The sequence below is a fragment of the Mus musculus genome, chromosome 10, assembly GCF_000001635.26.
Source record: "Mus musculus strain C57BL/6J chromosome 10, GRCm38.p6 C57BL/6J".
Lineage (NCBI taxonomy): Eukaryota > Metazoa > Chordata > Mammalia > Rodentia > Muridae > Mus > Mus musculus.
In genome coordinates, this window is record NC_000076.6 from 117,713,250 (window position 1) to 117,719,249 (window position 6,000).

The following is a 6,000-nucleotide window of genomic DNA, read 5'->3' on the forward strand; positions in this document are numbered from 1 at the left end:
ACACAGACCAGCCTGGACTATATATCAAAATACACTTCAAAACAAAACATTGGGGTGGGGATGGGGGATTTCATCCTCACAAAGGCTTGCTGGTAACACCTATGGTTATGATTAGTGTGCTTACCCTGTAAGTTCCTGGTTTCAATCTTCAGTCTCTCAAAGATTTAGTACTCGAAGTTTACCGTGTATACAAAGGTACACCAAAGGATGTCTCCCCAAAACAGACTCCATGTCATATTTGGAGATGGCGTCTTAGAGGGAGGGCAGACACAGGTGTCACCCTGAATATCATCCCCCTTGTAATATATGTACTAATATCTACACTACTACGCGGCAGACAGCAGGCAGTGGCAGTATTTGCTGGCTCGTGTCTGCCTGAGACAGTCTACGTGAGGCCATTTCACATCTCTGGAGGCTGAAGATCCTTGCTCAGACTGAGACTGCCGTAGGCCATCACCGCTCTTCTGAGGGCAACGCTAACATTCCAGAGTCTTTGCAAGACAACCTTTTAATTGTCCCCTCACCCACACCTATCAGCCACCTGCTTCTAGAAGCCCCAACCCAACTCCCCTGCACCCCCTAGTTCAGGATATTAGATCAGTTCAATTCCTGAGCCCTTTGAGTCTTACATTTTGTAATGCTTTTTTTTTTTTAAGATTTATTTATTTTATTTATATGAGTACACTGTAGCTGTCTTCAGACACACCAGAAGAGGGCATCAGATCTCATTACAGATGGTTGTGAGCCACCATATGGTTGCTGGGAATTGAACTCAGGACCTCTGGAAGAGCAGCCAGTGCTCTTAATTGCTGAGCCATCTCTCCAGCCTGTGATGCTTGCCTCTGAGTGCCACCACTCCTGGCAAATAATGTTGTTCTTAATGCCACATCCCTGCTAAGAGATGAAAACACTTGGGTGTCTTTACAATTTGTGTGTGTGTGTGTGTGTGTGTGTGTGTGTTAACGCTGAACCACACCTAGGGTCCCGAGGCCCAGTTCTTGTCCTGAGATTCTCCCTAGAACAATGCAAACTCATCTGATATCATTACCATAGAAACTCTTAAAGCCATGTCTTAGTTACCTTTCTATTGCTGAGGAGAGACGCCATGACCAAGGCAACCAAGGAAGAGAGCATTTGACTGGGGCTTGTGTGCAGTTTCATGAGATGGGGGCATGAGCAGGATGGGGGATGGGGGGACAGGGCAAAAGGCAAGCAGGCATGCACTGCAGTAGTAGCTGAGAGCTTACATTCTTATCTCAACCTGTGGGTTGACCCTTTGGGGTCAAATGACCCTTTCACAGGGGTTGCCTAAGACCATCAGAAAACAGAGATATTTACATGTCATAATGAGGAATAAAACCTTAAAAATAAAAAAATCTCCCCAACTACTATTGCCAATGCCAAGAAGTGCTTCCTGACAGGAGTCTGGCATGGCTGTTCTCTGAGAGGTTCTACCAACACTTGACCAAATACAGATGCAGATACTCACAGCCAACCATCGGACTGAGCCCGGAGACCCCAGTGGATGAGCTAGGGGAAGGACTGAAGGAGCTGAAGGAGATTGCAACCCCATAAGAAGAACAATATTAACTAACTGGACCACCCAGAACTCCCAGAGACTAAACCACCAGCCAAAGAGCATACAGAAAGGAGCCAGAACTCTAGACACATAAAAAGCAGAGGATGGAACTCACTTATCTGACATCAGTGGGAGGGGAGGGAGGCTTGATGCCCGGCATGGGGGATGCTAGAGCCACGTGAGGCAGGAGTGGGTAAGTGGGTGGCGGAGCACCCCCATAGAGGCAAAGGAGAGGAGGAAGAAGGGGGATTGGATTGAGAGATTGTGGAGGGGTAACTGGGAAGGGGGATATCATTTAAAATGTAAATGAATAAAAAGATTAATTAAAAAAAAAAAGTCTCTGTTTCCCAGGGATGAAAGATAGGGCTTCTCAGAGGGAGCCACTGACAGCAGGCTGTCAATCATTGGGGGCTTTGACAAAGTGAGGGTAAGGCCAGAGCTGAGTCAGGTCCTGGAATTTCCTGGAGGCCCCACCAAATAGAGTGAAACTAACATAGCAGCCAATCAGAAACCAACCCATGTGACTTCCTGGCACTCGCCAATGAAGTTTTAGATTACCTAACCTTTGCTAAAATTCCCCTATTATTATTTTTTTGTTTTGTTTTTGTTTTTTGAGACAGGGTTTCTCTGTATAGCCCTGGCTGTCCTGGAACTCACTTTGTAGACCAGGCTGGCCTCAAACTCAGAAATCCACCTGCCTCTGCCTCCCGAGTGCTGGGATTAAAGGCGTGCACCACCACTGCCCAGCTAGTTCCCTATTTTAAAAAGCCTGTGTGCCTTTGTCTGGGGTCGCCTTTTTGATGCATGGTTGACCCCTGCATGCTGGGTAATTTCTGCAGAATAAATGCTCTTTGCCTTTGCATACTATTTGAGTCTGAGGTCTTCCTTCAGTAATTCTTGGACCCTAACAACAGTAGCAAAATCATAGTTACAAAGTAGTAGCAAAGGGCTGTAGAGACGGTTGGGTGGTTAAGAGCACTGACTGCTCTCCAAAGGCCCTGAGTTCAGTTCCCAGCAACCACATGGTGGCTCACAACCATCTGTAATGAGATCTGATGCCCTCTTCTGGTGTGTCTGAAGACAGCTACAGTGTACTCATGTACATAAAATAAATAAATAAATCAAATAAGTACATAAAGTAGCAGCAAAAGTAATTTTATGGTTGGGGATCACCATTTGAGGAACTGTATTAAAGCATCACAGCATTAGGAAGGTTGAGCCCCACTGCTGTAACTGGAGACCAAGCACTCCAACAGATGAGCCTATGGGGCCATTCTCACTCAACCCTCCACAGGGAGGAACAGGAAGGACAGAAGGCATCTTTGAAGAAACAATGTCTATAATCCTTATATGCCCCATAAATCTAAGATTAATCACATCTCATGGGAAAGCAGCCGAAGCCCGGTGAGTGTGGGCAGCATCCTCCTTCCTGATGGCAGAAAAGCTGCTGGAGTCTCCCCCAGGTCAAGCAGGCCCTGGAAAAGAAGGTGGTTAGCCAGTGAAAATCGTGATTTTTCTTCTGGTCTTGGCTGTATCCGCTTGTAGTCTAAGCCACTCGGGAGGCAGAGTGTTTTCTTGTGGCATTTTTCTTCTCCATGAATAACTTGTTCACCCAGTCACCATCTTGGAATAGGTTGCTGTGGCCTGGTAGCCATGGCAACTAATTGAACAGAACAATACAGAAGTTCGCAAGGTCTATAATGATGCCAGCAGATCTATATGTACTCCTTAGTAGAGGATGGGAGGATCTTAAGATCCTCATGTGGGGTTCTAGCCATTACCCCGTCGTTCTCTCTCCTCAGCAGCACGCGATTTAGGGAGGGGCTAGAATATACAGTATATGTCTTAGTTAAGGATTCTATTGCCGTGATGAAGCACCATGACCATAAAGCAAGTTGGGGAGGAAAGGGTTTACTTGGCTCACACTGCCAGAGTTCATCATTAGAAGTCAGGAGCTCAAGCAGGGCAGGAACCTGGAGGCAGGAGCTGATGCAGAGGCCATGGAGGGGCGCTGCTTACTGGCTCGCTCCCCATGGCTTGATCAGGCTGCTTTCTTATAGAACCCAGAACACCAACCAGCCCAGGGATGGCACCATCCACAAGGGCTGTACAGTAAGGATGCTGTGGTGTTTTTGTTTTTGTTTTTGTTTTAGAAGGGAGGGGCACTCATTCTCCTACAAGTAATCCCTCACCCAAGTTCTATAAGTAAACTTAATAAACTCAATTTGTGCCAAGTTGGATTTGATGGTGTTAAATATCAAGGGGTATAAAGCAGCGGTTCGCTGGCCTGGAAGCTGGCACGTGGCACGTCTTTCTTCTCAACGAGGTTTTACCAGAAGGACCTCAAGGTCACGACTGCGTCTCTAGCAGAAGGAAGGGAACCCATGAGACAGAAGCAATACAGTATTTTGGAGATCTAAACACGAAAGAGAGAGGGAGGGAGGGGGAGAGAGAGAGAGAGAGAGAGAGAGAGAGAGAGAGAGAGAGAAAGGGAGAGAGAGAAAAAGCCTGGGGGGAAGATCAGAGGAGCCTCCTCAGAGAACCTCCATTAAAAAAAAAGAAAGAAAGAAAGAAGAAGATGTATTTATTTATTTTATGTACATGAGCACACTGTTGCTCTCATCAGACACGCCAGAGAGGGCATCCGATCCCATTACAGATGGTTGTGAGCCACCATGTGGTTGTTGGGACTTGAACTCAGGACCTCTGGAAGAGCAGTCAGTGCTCCTAACCACTGAGTGGTCTCTCCAGCCCTTCAGAGAACCTCCTGTCCCATTCTTTTAATGTGTATTCTTTTAACATGGAGCACCATAACTGTAGTTAGGCTGTACAACAACAGACCAGCCATGCCAGCCTAGTCACTGACCATAACAAAACTTCTGTTTTTTACCCTAGAGAACCCTGCTTGGACATGTTTGTACATGTTTCCTCCTGAGGGTGTTAGTCCCTCGGGGAGGCAGAGGTCACTGCCTGGACTTGCTGAGTCACCCTGTCAGCCTAGAAGGACGCAGGCACAGTCCATTCCCCCCCCTCCCCCGCACATCCCAGGAATGTGAAGAGTTCCTTTTTTCTCTCCAGACCTCCACTCAGACAAAACTCTGATTTGTGGGTTTACCACAGAAAAGAATTCCAGGCTCGAGCTGGGCATTATGGCACACAGACACTTTTATTATAGATATTTTTAATATCTGAAGCAAGGGTTAATTTAATTAGAGAGTGAGGCTCTTGCACCCGGCTCTGCTCAAACCTGTTCACTTGCCTATATAGCTGTTCTGTCCCATGTTTCCTTCAAATACTTAGCAACTGCCGCTTCCATTATTGCCAGAGGAGGGAATGAAAGCAGTTACAATTACAGGCTGAGAAAGCCACATAGAATTGTTTTCTCTCCGAAAGGGCTAATTCACGTTTTGCCACCTGCTATGTCACCCAGATCTAAATGTTCTGACCTTCAGATGCCAAGTCTTTCTTCCTTTCTAAACCGGCGTCCCTTCTCCTCCCTGGATTTCTAACTGCTCTCTGTGATGATTAAAACCAGCAGAGCCTCGCCAACCTGCCAACCTCGCAGATAAATCTGAGAGTGAGTTTAACTCCCTATGAGCAGCGTTCCTGGTTACACATGTCATGTGTTTCTTTCTCTCAGTCCTCTCCTGTTTAAGAGAATTTACTAAGCTACAGAGCAGTGTCAAATACTAAGCCAAATCTGCACGAGTTCATGGTTTTACTCTGGGCACCTGCCTGGGGCCTCATGGACCAAACCAGAAGAGAATTCCGTGATGTCTATCTCGGCGTTTCCCTTGCCAGTCTCAGGGACTCTGGAACCAGCTAACCGGGCGACTGGCCAGGCTGCAGAGACTCTGGAACCAGCTAACTGGGCGACTGGCCAGGCTGCAGAGACTCTGGAACCAGCTAACTGGGCGACTGGCCAGGCTGTGGCCAATACTTTTGCTGTCTGGGTTCCATTCTGGTTCCCTCCAAATGTTGTTTATTGGTGTGTGTGTGTGTGTTTGTGTGTGTTTGTGCATGTGTGTGTGCATGTGCGTGTTTGTGCGTGTGTGTGTGTGTGTGTTTGTGTGTGTTTGTGCATGTGTGTGTGCATGTGCGTGTTTGTGTGTGCGTGTTTGTGTGTGTGTGTTTGTGTGTGTGTTTGTGTGTGTTTGTTTGTGTGTGTTTGTGTGTGTGTTTGTGTGTTTGTGTGTGTGTGTGTGTGTCATGGTGGGTATGACTACAATCCAGACACTCTGGTGTCCCTCCCTTAGGCTAGCAGCAATTGAAACTGGAATTTCCCCAAAAGTTTCATGCTGAATTCTCGTGCAGTTGGAGGGGGAGCCTGTCTCCAGGAAAGAGATGTCACCATTCTGACATGTTCTCACCATTTTGTCATAGGTGGGACGGGGACACAGACAGTAATGAGTGGGTGACAG